We start from the raw sequence: 15,108 nt of genomic DNA on the forward strand, positions 1-15,108 counted from the left end.
GGCTGCACGTTTAATGCATGTGCCCCTTAACTTTGACTTTAACCTATGCACCATGTCTCAAGTATCCAGATTTCCTGGAATGGTGTGTTCAAATCCCAGTAGGATCAATTTGTCTGCTCTGGCGGTCTTGTTCTTTTCATGTTTGAAAGCTGGATGCTTTGCACAGATGTTTATGATCCCAATGTTCTTTCCTTATAGGTGTTCCTTTCCTGCTCCTGCGTGTTAATTGCCAGGAACATTTCTGCTTTGCAGCCCAGAACTAACGGCATTTCGGTGGTGATTTTTCACATATCATAGGTGCTTTCTGGAAGGGAGAGCTATTAAGAGCAGCGTGTAAATCTATGCTGATGCTGTAGCAGCTGGGCAATGCTGTACTTTTTGGTGTGTGTTAATTCTTGGGTGTGGGGTCAGTGGTCTCCCATTTCCTCTAATTTTAGATTTTTAAGCACAACAATGAGGACCCAGTGAGTTCCAGCAGGAGGAAATGTAGACAGTAATACCTCATAGCCAGTTTAAGATGACATACTCAGCATAGGACCTTTTGAGTTGCCTGTACGCAGTGTCTGTGGTCAGAGGGCTGACAGTCCTGTAAATCCAGATCTGCCCTTTAATTTAATCATTCGAGCTCTGTAATACTTTTCTGATTCATTTTGCCATCAAGATTTATCAATGTAACTTACTGCTTGCAGCGTGAAGGATTTTTCCACACTTCTCCCAGCAGCTTTGGGAATACACTCTGCTCCAACTTCCCTGCTTCTTTCAGTGTGAAAAGCTGATGGAGAGCTTCAGCTGTCCTGAGGTCTTGCAGGCTGTGTGATCTATGGATGGCATCCTTGCTGACACTTCTTCTTGCATGTATTTTTCCCAAGTCTAGAGGCACTTGAGAAGCACGTGTAGTATTAGCTCAGATCATTCAGCTTCTTCCCTTTCATTTAAGCATATGAAGTTGCATTTTAGCCTTGTCAGTCAAGAAGAAAATTTTGTTCTGAATTGTTGCCAAAAAAAAAAAATCAAACCCAACAACCAAACTCAAACAATAAATCCAACAAAAACAATCTGTACCTCTCCCTTTGCAGCCCCTTGGCCCTTAACAGAGCTCTTCTACATCAAGTAGAAGGTAATTACTGTATTTGGTTGTAAAATGCTTGGCAACGTCATCATGTTTGAAGTGCTAAACGTGAATTACCCTATTTTATTTTTTCCAACAGAAAAACGGAGGCAGTAATGTTAGTTGGAGAATTTTATATACAGCAAATGCTTTCTGCCTAGGACTGGAATGTGAAGTGAGACTTCTGCATGCATTTAAAATGCCTGGATTCTCTGCAAAGCATTATATAATTATCATCTATATTAAATGGCCACCCACATGTTCTGTAGTATGTCTGAATTTGTTTTTGTAACTCATAAGATGCTGCAGCGGTAAAATGACAATGCCAAGCTCTTAAATATTGTGCTTTTAGAGCTAACTCTGCTGCAGTTAGTGGAAAATACTAATAAAGGCAGAAAGCATGTTTTTTTTTGTCAGGTGTTCTATGATAAGCTGAAAGTGGCAGTCAGAATTAAGCTCCCATTGAGCTAGGTGCAGTACAAACTCTTTGGGCCTGAGCAGAACAGGCCAGGCAGATGCATAGATTGTATGTTCCTCAGTTTGTTGGGTGGGGGACAGTCGAGTTTGGAAGGAATCTGCTGAACAGAGACAAAAGGGGGATGTGAAAGGCCTAAGAGGATGGTAGTGCGGACAAGAGTATAGGCAGAAGGCAGCCGAGGAGTTTTGGGTGGGAGCAATCATCCCAACTGACTGCTTTCTGTATAGCAAAGAAGAATCTGGACAAAGACGCTGAGGAGTGTAGAAGCCAAAGATCACCGCTTTGGCTTCCTTTGCAGCCTCTCCAATAGCTGGAATCTGACCGGGTTGCTCTCCGCGGTCTTTCCTGAAGCCTGCCAAGAGGGGCCGAGAAAGTATTACTTGGGATCTAGCCACGTTCTCCCCTGCCCCAGGAATACTCTGCTTTAATCTTCTCCAGTCTTGCATCAGCAGTTTATTTTTGAAAAGGCTATTGTATTATCTAGTGGTTGAGGCACACAAGAAAAGGGGTTGTGGCCCCGCTGTGAGCCCCACCATGCCGTACCCCTTCCTGTTGGTGAGATGGGCGTAGCGCTGCCTTTCTCATTTACAGAAACATTTAAATGCATTTTCTAAACCTCAAGTCTTGCACAAAGCATTTGAGTTGTTTGTATTACCAGTCTATAAGCAGGAAATACCAAAAGAGGGTTGTGTTAGCGTTGCAAGAATCTAGCAGTTGTATGGATATTAATAGCTGAGATGCGTGTATTGACTTGCTTGTGATGTCCTCCGGGCAATGGACTAGGAGTTAATCTGCCTCCAGCCTTAACCGCCCTCATGACACTTTGTCTCTAAGGCATTGAACTAAGTCTCCAAACATCTGGGACCAGTTCTCAGCTACTTTAAACTTCCTTTGTGACCTTGGGCCAAGCCACTCACGTGCACTGGTTTTTTGTATCTAAAGCAGTGATAGTACTAATACTGTTCCTTTTGTCTTTAGCGTGGAGTACGTGAATACACGGGGTAGCAATGGCCTCTGCTGTCTGATCTTGCACAAGTAAGAGTACTGGTCCCTGAAATCTCCGGGTGCTTCTGTAATCCACATAAGTGAGACTATAAATCAGCTCTGAAGACTCATCGTTTGACTTGAAAACAGCGAGTTGTTCTTTAGGTGGCTTGGCCTTTGCTCTAGCCCACTGCCCCAGATGGTTCTGTGAGTAAAGTTACTACAGTCAGGAAGAAATAAATGGAAAAGCAAGAGGACAAATATGGTCTTGTTTAAAGGAACTATGGGGTTTTATCATGACCTAAAGCAATGTGCTTTATTCAGCAATTTTTACAAATGGGAAGCTTTATTTAAAAGGATACAGCACTTGCTGGATCATGGAGCAAGAGAAAACTGAGCGCAAGAACTAGTTTAAACAGAGCAGATTTTGCAATTTTTAGAACTTTTCTTATGTCCTTAATGTTTGGTCTTAATTGCCTTAAACAGATACATCAGAAACGTCGTTAGAATACTTCTCTGGTGCAGCCAAAGGGAGGTGAAATCTAGGTAATCATTTGAGAAGTTTGCTTTCGTAACGGAGACCCCCTCTTTGATGTAAAGGGGTTTTTGGGGATTGGGGGAGAAAAGAAAGCAAACAGCAGTGGTAGTCGAATTGGCTCCAGACCTTCTCTGAGCTTTATTGGAGACTTGTATTTACAGCATTCTCCTTCCTGTGCCGGGATCTGTTTTTCTGTTTGATCAGAAACAGCCCAAAATCACACTGTACGTAGACAGTACTTGGTTTTGTACTCTGCTTCTCTCAGTGCTGTATTTCCATTTTACAGATGGGAAAACTGAGGTCTGGAAGTAGAGCTTTTCCCAAGGCTACGCAGCACAGTGGGGAGTAAAGCCCTTGTGGCTTCCAGAGTCGTCATCTACGTCCTGGCTTGCAAGGCTGGAAGAGTATCGCAGTGGTCTGGCGTTAGGATTTCCTGCATTCTGTTCTGTCTTGTCTGTTTTTGCCGAAGGCAACGTTTATACTGCCCTGTTTTGAATTACTTCCCCTCTGCCTCGTAAAATCAGGGCAACAGGTCTGTAAGTAGGTATTGTTAAGATGAAATGATTCAGGCATTACCACTGCATGATCTCACAGTGCATAAATAAGTGCTCATCTCTCTCTCATTTCATTTCTCATCTGCAAGCCATTGGAGGTAATATATTCTAGGTGGAGATGTGGGCCCTGGGCCTTGATGTGAGCATCTGTGCCTTAGCACAGCGGGAGGTTAGTGGCTTGAAGGGGAAACCCCTCTGAAAGGGATTGAGCCTGCCCAGCTGCTGCGGACTCCTGATTTCCCTGCAGTGATTTTTGTGTCTCCATAAACCCCACTTACTTGATTCTTCATGTATAATTTCTGTTGTTCTCCGTGTTGTGAAATGTGCCCACACTGGCCTGAACCAAGAGGAGTTAGACACTATTCCATATTTATTTGTCCGATAAGAGTTCCCAAAGAGGGGCTGGCTGAACGGAGCCCCGCGTACCCATGAGCCTGACATCTCAAAGACTTGCTGAGTTGTTCCTGTTAACTTAAACCTCTTTAAATTTCCCTGACTGGTCTGAAAAGACCTGACAGACTCCTCACTTCAAAAGATGTAATTTTAATCCCACCTCCTCCCCAAAGTGGTCTGAGGGGGTTTTCCTAATACTTTAGAGTAGAGCCTGGGCTTTGTTTGCAGTAGTTCTGCCACAGTTCCTACAGATTTTGCCGGAGACGTCATTCAGATCGGATGCACCAGGCGCTGCAAATAGTGCTCTGGGGGAATTGCAGTGTCTTTCAGAAGTAACGTTCCCATGCTAGTGTTTTTCCAACTCCTAGTTTCTGCGGACCATAGTGGAGTTATTTTTCTGTGTTGAGATCTAACATGAGAAGCTTGGGATCTTATCTTAGTCTGTCACTTTAATGCTATGCATTACATAAATAAATGGGATGAAAGATTTGGTTTCTGTTAAGTCAGGAGAACTCTATGGCCTTGCTAGCAGAGCTGGAGAGGAAGAGGAGGGGAGAGAGTGATATACTTCACTGCAGTCCTCACATCTAAATATAAATAGTTCTCTTCTTGGATCCTTTCAGTCTGAACTTCTGGGTGATTTGACCTTTCTTTGATAAAAGCTTTCTTTATTTGCAAGAATAAAAGGGCAAGGGGGAGGAAAGGACACAGCAGATTTTTTTTTTTTTAATATCTTAAAATCTTAGCAGTTGATTTCCACAGTACCCAGCGCTCGCTGTTGAACCAGCTCCATCTTGGACTCCCAACTTTTTTCCTCCTCTGAATCCCTTGAGTGAACTTTGCATTTTACTCTAAAGCATTAACCAGAGAATTTCTAAGGAAGTTTGTGGAAGTGTGCTTTCTCACAGGGAGACCATGTTCTGGTGGAGACGGATATCCTGGGCTCCAGTCCCCGGTCTTGCTGCCGACTGGGTGGATCACTTTGAGCAAGTGGCTTGGTTTATGCCCATTACACCACTAACCTCGGTTTTCCTCATTTCGTAACTTCAGCTGAAGGAAATATTTGTATTAAATGCTGCTGGTTTTTCATGTGTACACACATGTTTTAATTCTTGAGCTCAGCATCAAAACACAGCTCTGTTTAACGTGTAAAACCACTGGGCTCTCTGGCTTCGGTCAGGTTAGCAGCCTGTGCAAGGGGATGCGCAGGCGTGGTGTTTATAACTGCTCCAGACTACATGCAAGTCTTTCTGGCTCTAGTTTTAACCATTAATTGGCACTTTAAATCCAGCAATAAATTATTTGGGCAACCACATTGCAAGAGCCCACTGCCAAAAATAAACCAAAGCCTGAGAATTACTCAGGTCCCCTTCATGCTTCAGGACTGTTGCAGCTGGATGGGGTAGGGCACCTCCTGGACTCAATCGGATCGGTTTTTTGGTGTCTCACGTATCTTCTGGACATAGTTTAAGCCATCACCCGCAAACGATGCGAGTAGCGCTTGAAATGCATTGCATGCATGTAGTGGTTTGCCGTTTCCTTCTGAAGCGCAGGATGGTGTGTGGTGTGCGGGAATGCCTCTGGATAAGCCTTCTGATCCTTTGCAAATTGGATTGTGTGGCTTACTTCCCTGTCCTCTTGGATAAAGTTTCCCCTTAGCTGCCTCTCCTCTAGCAGAACTCGTGTCTGTCTCAGGACTGCAAAGCCTTTTATAACGCTTTGCTGGATCAGGACTTGCTTGGCGGGGAGAGACTTTCCATTTCAGGGCGTGCTCCTGAATCCCACCTGAAACGTGCTTGAGAGTGAACATGCTGCTTAGTTTACTTCTGAATTTCCACTTGGTCTGCACGAGATCCCTGTTGGTTTGGTGCCTCTCCTGCTGCTTTTATACACTGTGGTATAGAGTTTTTTCTGGCTAGGAGCCCTCTAGTAATGACTGTTATTTTAGAAAACCTAGTTACTGCTCGGGCTGCCTCTGTATCATACAATGAGTCGTAGCAATTACATGCTGGGGAGGAAATGAAATGATCAGGAAAGGCCTACTTCATAAAAAGCAGCAGTTTATTTTAAACCAATTAAATTGGGGGCGAGAGGGTGCTGTTAAGTTCTACCCCTAGTTAAAGAAAACAAAGCGGGAAAATGTACTGTATTAGCAAAAGCGTGATTGTCGAGGCTTATAAATCCTGTATAATTCTTGAAAGTACTAAGTTTAAAACAGGCCAGCATACAAGGAGCGATGGGTTGTAATGGAGAGGGCCATCTTCAGGAAAGGCGAACGGCTTCAATTTGCGTTTAAGAACATATTGATGTGAGTTCCTGTGCCCTTTCTGGGAGAGGGTGGTAGCACTGGTGAGGGGTGGCAGTAGAAACCAAACTCCTTTAACAGCAAGCTCAAGAGCAGTGCCAGCTTCTTACACATGCGTTTCTCCGCTGTTTTAAATAGGACACCTTGCAGGGGTTAGAGGGAAGATTAATCCTCTACAGGGCTAATCCTTAAATCCTTGCTGTTCAACTTTTGAACAAGGGAGGGAAGTTAACAATATTGTCAGAAGTGCTCGGAGACCACCTACTCTTTCGTATAGACTGCCAACAGCTGTCAGATGGATTTTTTGGACAGTAAGAAGTCAGCGTGGATCACACTGGTGACCAAGGGCAGGCTCGGTATCCCACAGTCTCTGACTTACACCCCTAGTGACTCTTGCCGTGGAGGGAAGAGGGTTTCCCAGACCCATCAAAATTCTTCAGAGGGGTGTGAATTAGCGGTGGGTTGATGGTTTACTGTCTCATGTGGTTAACTTTAATAGACACATGTTCTTCTGAAGATGCTTTTTGGCAAGCGCGTGTATGGCTGAAAGACGTCTAGTAGCAGAACGTGGGAGCTCTGATTTAAAACCACGATGGTCTGATAATGCATCGAGTAGTGAATCCCTGTACCGGCTGTGTGCTTTGTGACACTAACCCCTCTGCTCGACGCAGTGCTGTGCGGTCTGTTCTCTGTATTACTGCTCTTAACCACAGCTGTCCAGCCACTGGTTTGCTTCCAGATAACCAGCTTGGTGTGAGAACTCTGCTGAAACTTGTCCTTGCCAGCTGTCCGTCTGTTTGGTGTGTGCCTAAGTGTTCCCTGTACGTTTTCTGTCTTGCAGCATCTGGAGAGGGCCAAATGTGAACTGCGTTGACAGTACTGGATACACTCCACTGCACCATGCTGCTTTGAATGGTCATAAGTGAGTCATCTTATAATGCCTTTGATCGTAGGGGATACTATGTGCTTTAAAGCTACGGTTTCTGTCTAATTCATTCACCAGTCAAATGCTGTTTCCATTGAAAACGTGGCCATGGTGCAGCACTACACCATCTTCAGGACAAGAAGTGAAGAACATGAGTGCAGTGAAGCTATAGAGGCATTGGCTGCTGCACAGTATGATTGTACATCTCTAAAAATTTGGCAGAACACTGAGGTTTTCAACCACCCTTTTATTTATAAGCAATTTGGATACGATATAACAACATACTACAGGTGGCTTCTCCAGTAACAGTCCTCTGCAGTCTGTCTGGTGTCCAATGTGTTGCTGTGCCTGCACCACTTAAAATTCGCTTTCGTGCGTATTACATTTTTAAGTAACTCCAGTCTTCAGCGTGGTAAATCTTGTATTGTTCATTGCTACTTAAGATATTGAGAAATTGAATAGAGTTAAAATCCTTATTCATCTTCATTGTGCTGGTGCAATTCACTTTTCACCAGAGTGGCTTGCGGATGACTTCAGTCCCTATTCAGCTCCATTAGTATGAAGGTAACATAGATCTTTCCTGAGCTCCTCTCAGCAGTCTTTTTTTTTTTTTTTTTTTCCCTTGGGCAGCAGTTAATAGGAACGCTTTAAAATCACATTTCAAGAGGATATCTGAAATACTCCTGTTGAGATGAACTTTTTGTAAAATATTCACTGCAGAATGTAAGCTGAGAAACAAGGACGGAATATCTTACGGACTCAAGTTTCCTTCTCTTGCAGGGATGTGGTGGAAGTTCTGCTGAGGAACGACGCACTAACCAACGTAGCAGACTGTAAAGGCTGTTACCCTCTTCACCTGGCAGCTTGGAAGGGAGATGCAGACATAGTGAAGCTCCTCATCCACCAGGGACCTTCGCATACTAAAGTGAATGAGCAGGTCTGCGTATTTTTCTCTAATATATCGTTGAATCGCTTCCCTCGGATGGAGAGAGACTACTTCAGCTGACTCCTGACCCTTCACAAACTAGTAGCAATTGTTATAAAGTCCTACTTGTTAATGGGATAAGAAGGGCACTGCCTAAAGCAAATACCTCCAGTTCCGAGTTAGTGGTTGAATGAGTAAGGTATATATGCTTATACTGAGAGATATAAATATGAGAACCACTCAACACCTAGGAAGTGGTCTCCTGCTTTCATACTGAGCTTCTAAAACTAACCCATAGTTTTTCCTTTCAGTTGCTGGATAGCTGAGAAGGTTTCTAGTTCTGTCAGAGGATACATTGGCTCCCTTCTTTGGGAACTAATCAAAGCAGCTTTGTTTAGTCTTTGTTTGGCCATGCTCTCTTAGCTACTCTCCTGGCTTGTCTCTAGCACTTGCTCCAGTTAACTAATTTGTAAGTTGTAAGATAATTTTAACCCTACTTGCCCCCAGATAAATCCTTAGCTTAATCTTAAAGAACAATTTTCTCAATCAGGCAAGAAGAAAAATCGGGTGGATTTCTTCCCTTTGTCAAGCTGATAGTTTTTGGTCTAGGATGCAGAGGGATTGATCTGTACGAGGCAGCTATTCTGTACAGCGGCCGCTGTGTCCAGTTTGGAGGGCTGGCTCCTGTGTAACTCCCCCGTGGAAGTCAGCAGGTATCTTACAGTTCCAGGGAACTTCTGAAATGATGCTGCTGGAAGACCCAAATATTGATTTTGTTTAAGAGTTTTGGGTAAGGGAACCGGTTTACTGAGTGAGGCCAGCTGAGCAGTGTTACTGAACCACTTTTGGCTGAGTGAGCTTGGGCAGACATGCAGTAACAAGTCCAAATCAGATGGTTAAAGCTACAATAGCCCTTGGTTGTCCTGTTCCTAAGGCAGGAATGTCTAATGTCCCTGTGAATCAACTCCTAAACCATTCAGGTTTTCATCCAGAAGGAGAGGAGTAAACCAAAATAGCTTTGTCTGCCTTAGTACCACAAGGCTAAAAATGTATATTCATCAGAAGTTAATTCACAAGTAGGTCAGATCCTCATGGCTCAAGTTTAGCAAAATCTGTCGAAGTCAAGATGAGCAGCTGGGAACTGTGAGTTTCTGCTGTTTATTTTTGATCTGTGGTACATACTTTTCAGAAGCTGAGGAGCAAACTCCCCTTGGAGTCGGTTTGGGAGTCCTAATCCTGCTTCCAGCCATACTTTGTGGGGACCAAAGTGCCACGCTTAAGTTTTCTGTTCCTCAGTGTAAGATGGCTAACTTGACGCATCAGGCTGCTCCAAGGCTAAATGGTTGCTTCTAAAGCACCACGAAATAAAAAATATGGTGGTAATGCTATTCACTGCCATTCCTCGATTGAGCAGAAATAACTAAGAGTGTGTGTTTTAATGTCTTTGTTGATATGTTTTCCAGTTTGGGGCTGTGGCTAATAGTGTCTTCAGGCGCAGCTGCAGGCATTCAGTTTGTTTAAATAGATTTGAGAAGTGTAGTTAGCTGTTTACAATCAATCTGATAAAAATTGACTGAGGGCCCTGAGTGTGAACTGTTCTGCTCTGAGTAGGACAGGTATAGGGGAAACCTTTGCAAAAGATTAAAAGCTTAGTGTAATCCTTCCAGGTAATGTTTCATTAACGTCTGTTTAGTAGGAGCCTTTTTAAATGAGAAGTCAGCCGAATAGCCTGCGCTGCTTGTGTTTGGAGTCTTGTAAATGAAACGCACAGTGGTTCAAGTTACAGGAATCGGCAGCTGGAATGGCTTCTGCTGTTAATAGCTTTGACTGGAACAAGATGCTGTGTTCTGTCATTTCCACCCCTTGGGAGTCACCCATTGCTTTGTTGCTATATCTCACCCATTTCATTATCACATTTTTTTTCTTTTTCCTCTTCCTTTTTGTAGAATGCTCTTGAGATCAAAGAACTCAAAAAGTACGGCCCCTTTGACCCATATATCAATGCCAAGGTGTGTACTTTGCTGTCAGCATTTCACTGCATCATTACTCCAAGCTGCACTCGCGTGCTTCCAGGTGCAATGTCATCCAGTTGCAATAATACCTGTTCAGTTTGCAGCTGCTTGGGGAAAAGTAAAATGCGACCGTTTATTTACTGTGGGTTTCTTTCTTCAAAGCAGTTATAGAAACATAATTTAAGGGAAGCTTTTCCTTACTTTCCCGGGGGCTCCTTCTTTGCTTAGCCTTGTAGGACTCACGGTGATGGTCAGTTTGCTTGATTTGGCTGGATGACTTCCAAAAGGTAATGTTATTTCAATTAAAATGCTTTAGGTTTTGTTTCATGTGCTAATGTTGCTGATAAATGCAAAGAGGAGGAAATTTTTTTTCCTGCTTAAACATGGATGCATTTTCTCTGTGGGCTGTTTGGAGTGAATTTTCATGCCTTTTCTCCTACAAAATGCATAATGCTGTATTTGTCATTTGAATGGACAGTTAATTCTTTTGGTGGTGGTGGGGAGAAGGGAAGGCAGTAATGTTCGTGCCTCCCTTCCCAAGTCCTTCATGTCCTGCTTATTGCATCAGTCTCTCTTTTTTTGATGTCAAGTCTGTTGTGTCGTCTGACCCTTCAGCCCTAGTCTTCTGTTCCTGTTTCCTTGCCTATTTTGCTTCTCTCTTGCTTTTAGTTGTTCTTGAGCTACAAAAAGGCATGACATCAGCACTTACGATGCACTGAGGCTGAGCAATTGAGGAAGCAGATAAAGTTCCTGGTGGCGTTTTCGCAGACACCGTTTTTCATTTTTATTTCTAGTGAAGCTGCAGGCCAGTGACGGCATAATAGTCTGCTGATTTGTCATGAGATACTTCTGCTCTCAGCTACCACGCCACAGTTGCTTCCAGCCAATTATTTGGGATCCAGCCATCCATGGCAGATTTCTGTCTCTCAAAGTTTAGTTAAAACTTTCACTCTGCTTGATCTGCAGTACCTTAAAAACACACATTCAAAGTTCCTGAGCTTGCTAACTGCTGGGAATTACATTTGTTTTTGCAGACTTCTGTTTCAGGAAACACTCTAGTGCCTACCTCTTTAAGCACAAATATATTTACATGAAGCTCATCCGTATCGGTGATTTTTACAAAAATCCAGATGGGAATTTTACAACAATGAGTGTCTTCTGTGGAAACATCATAGTCAAGCAGTTCAGTTGCCTGAAAGGAGCTTTCTAAAACATTGACAATGACAGAGTAAAATCTTACTCCAGCATTAAAATGTTGAACGAAGAAGGAATAAAAGATGTAACATACAGCGAGCTCACTTTCTTGTGGATTTTTGTTTATGAAGTATTCTAATTTGGATTTTATATTTTTGACAAGTGCATTATTTTAAACTCTCAGTTCAGTTTTCAAGATGGCTGTAGAGCTCTCGAACAAGGCTAGTGTTATTGAAATCTTTGCCTTGGTCTTAAGGAGAGAGATACGATTTAGACACAATCTGTTAGGTTCACCACAAGTTCTGACCAGCTTTCCACCAGTTTCTGACCAGGTTTGATGTGAAGAGCATGTGGCATCATACCTGTCATGCAAACCTTGATGTTTTCTCAGTAGCCTCGCTGCAGGTGGGAGAACCACAGAAAGTCCAGGTACAAAGTGTAAGAGTCCTTGCTTAGTTGGTGCTTCCAGCTTCTCAGCTCCCATGCAGGATGGGATGTCATACAGAAATAATTGAAGTGAGATGTTTCATCTTTCCAAACATTTTGGGATATTTAGAAGAGAGGGAAAGCATTTCTGTAAGGCTGGGCTACAATTTAATATCCTGTTGAGGAAGAGATAAGAAAGCCAGAAGCTTCTTGCTCCCCTAAAAGTTAAAGAAATAGTTAACAGCTTCTTTTTATGCCCCTTCCTTTTCAACATCTTTTGTTCAGTAGGCGGTCCCTGCAATATGTCTGTTACAGGCCTGAAGGACTTCTGAAAAGCAAATGATAGAAGCAAAGTTAAGAGATGGAGCAGCAACTTTGCTTCAGTAACTCCTGCTATCTTTAATTTGGTTATTTAATTTGTATGAAGGAGCCAACCAGTTGAGGAGAGCCAAAACAAAAAAAGCTGTCAGGTAGCTCAAGTTTGTGCGCTGCACAAACTACCTTTGTCTTTTTTCAATTGGAAGCAAATGAATCATGCAGATTGGGTTTAAAATGCTATAAATCTAAATGGGCTGCTGAGAAAAGTGGAAGCCTACCACCTGGAGTCTGCAACTGAAACCGGGCAGCAAACCCACCCGCAGAGCTCCGAAAGCTTGTTGGACATATGGGGATCATCTTTTTTTTTTTTTTTTCTGAAATGTGTTTGGCGCTGTTGGGCACCTGTAGGAACGAAGGAGACCTGTTCATCCTTACTCTGCTCCTGGCAGTGCCGTGTGGGGCACCGATGGAAATTTTGTACTGCAAAAGGAGGGAAGGAGATGGTACAACTCACCGGGCAGCTCCAGCCAACTCTTCCGGCCTGCTTTGTGCCCGAGGTTGTGATGTGCCTTGGGTGTCACCTCCTGGTGAAGTCTGGATTTTGCTTAACAGGTTTTTTTTTTTCTTTCATTTTGGCCTGCCTTTAACTGAAACTTTATGGAGTGGATGCCAGCGGGGCACCCCTGTTCTGTGCTTTAGGATCAGTCGTGTCACTGGCGCAGCAAAATAGCAGGTTTTTAATAGGGCAAGCCTATGTTAGACATGCACACACTGACAGAAATCCTACAAAAAAGGAATCTTAGAAGTAGGTTGGATGGGACCGAAGAGTCGTATAGCCTCTTTCCCCAGCCCTGAGGCAGGATCGGGTCTACCTAAACCATTCCTGACCAGTGTTTGTCTAGCAGCTTCTCGGAAACCTGGGAGAGGGACAGCTGTATAGTCTCCCTTGGCAGTTTATTTGACTGTTCAAACCTTTGCAGGTTAGAAAGTTAGAAAACTTTCCCTTATTTAAACCAAGTCCCCTTTTCTTCAATCAAAGCCCTCTTATGGTGTGTTAAGAACAGGAGCGCAGACAGATATACTTTAAGGAGCTGTAGATGCTCCATTTTATTGTGTGATGAGCATAAGGGCTATGGTATGTGGTATCTAGTTACCAGGGCTTGAAAAATTTGATGGAGCCCCTGTGAAAGCAGAGGCACTTCTGCTTGTGTTGCCGGTTTGTGGTCTGTAGGCAGGCATCGTATGAGCCCAGCTTCTCACTCCCAACTGTGAATTGAGGGGGTGCTAAGGATTCCTGCAAGAATGCAGCCCCTGGGCCCTGTTGAGTGCTCTATTTTTCTAAGAAGTTTTGAAATTTGAACCCATATGCCTTCTGGCTGCTGGAAAGGAATTTTCTTTTTCCATCTCTGATAAATACGTATGTCTGAGCACTCATGCTCATTGTTCAGGCTCTGCTCTGGTTTGTGCTTGGAGAGGCGATGCGGGGAAGGGAGGCAAACTCCCTTGCCTGGAACGGCTCTAGCATTTTTGGCTGCTCAAAGCTCTCCTGAAATGGAGGCAATAAAGATTTATGCAGTAGCGGGAGTTTCCAGTACACAGTCTGAGATGGGGAAAGGCTTGCTGTAGTAATTCAGGGGAGTTTATCACTGAATCAGAGAGTTCACCAGGGGTGATCTCTATTGCAGGAGGAAAGTCTGGGGATTTCATCCTGAGCGTCAGAGCCCTGACCTGCTTAAGGAAAACTAGACTAAATTGCAGTGAAGATGGGGGAAGTCTTCAACAATTATGTTATTGAAGGATGTTATGTTCGCATTTCTGAGCCATCAGGCAGTGTTTGGAGTTGCTGTGCGCTTTAAAGAACCCTTGGGGGATGCGGTCTCTGTGCCAGGGAGGGATGAGAGGGGGACAGCCCTAGCCATGGAAATCCCCTGTAGCCAGGGCTAGCGTGGCATGAGCAGTGCATACCCCCCGTGGCTCTTTGGCAGGTATTTGCTGCTCCAGAGGGGCTGGGGTTATCTACTCTTTCTGCAAAAATTGGCAGCAAGCCTCCCTCGTGCTATGGGGCAGGCTGAGGGCCTCGGTCTGGCTGCATCATGGGCTCACCAATACCTGGGTTCCCTGTGCTGTCAAATAAGAATAAAGTGATTTACCAACCTTTTAAATGCCTCGAGACCAGCAGCTTAAGCTGATTGATAGGTGTAATCTCTGTAGTTCTCTATTCTCTCCCCTTCTCACTCCGTATATGTATTTTATGTGCAGACTTCTTTATTCTACAGTAATTTCTGTCCACTTGTATGTGCCTTCCTTCACCATGGCTGCCTCTGCCACTCCAAGTATAGAGCCTGTTGTTTGACTTTTGAAGTTCTGTGCTAACAGTGATGCCATGCTTTCCTTGCCTTCTTAAATACCTCACTTCTGCATGTGGCTGTTGCTGCTTCCTGCCTCCTTAGTCTTTGCTTTTATACAAGTTGCGGCTGCAGAGAGCCTCTCCAGAACACCTCGCTTCCCTTATGCTTTTCATGTGGCTGAAGAATGATGCAAGTACCAGATAAAAACAAATGGGAGTTTGCATGCATGACTCCTGTAATCCCTAGAATGACTTAACACGTTAATAGGATTAAAGTACTTGTACAACAGAGCAAGTTCTGCAGTGTGGTTGTGAAATGGTGCAAAATATTGACTGCTCCTACAAGCTGGTATCCAAAAAAGTGCATGTGCTCTCAAAGCAAAAAGGAAGGTATTTTGATCAAATTCAGTTTCTAAAGTAGTACTTCTAACTCCATCAAGACAAGTACATTCTCTGTTTTTTTTTTTTAATGGGAACTGTTCTTAAAATGACAAATTCAACCATCGTTCTTTCAGCTGAAGTTGTAGTGTGTAACCATTTGTACTGAAGTTTTTTGGGTCGAATTGTATTTGTTTCTAAAGTCCTTAAACAGAAATCCCTC

At 43.6% G+C, this 15,108-nt stretch overlaps 1 protein-coding gene across 1 annotated transcript in view; it reads left to right on the top strand.

The window, feature by feature from the left end:
• The first annotated feature begins 7,208 nt into the window (after positions 1-7,208).
• ANKS1A (ankyrin repeat and sterile alpha motif domain containing 1A) overlaps positions 7,209-15,108 on the top strand; it is a 77,615-nt gene continuing 69,715 nt past the window's right edge. Inside the window, exons 1-3 of the mRNA XM_009327414.1 lie at positions 7,209-7,282; positions 8,066-8,222; positions 10,157-10,219. The gene's annotated coding sequence lies outside the window, so the exon portion shown is untranslated. The remainder of the gene's footprint in view (positions 7,283-8,065; positions 8,223-10,156; positions 10,220-15,108) is intronic.

Source organism: Pygoscelis adeliae, unplaced genomic scaffold (genome assembly GCF_000699105.1).
Source record: "Pygoscelis adeliae isolate BGI_AS28 unplaced genomic scaffold, ASM69910v1 Scaffold197, whole genome shotgun sequence".
Lineage (NCBI taxonomy): Eukaryota > Metazoa > Chordata > Aves > Sphenisciformes > Spheniscidae > Pygoscelis > Pygoscelis adeliae.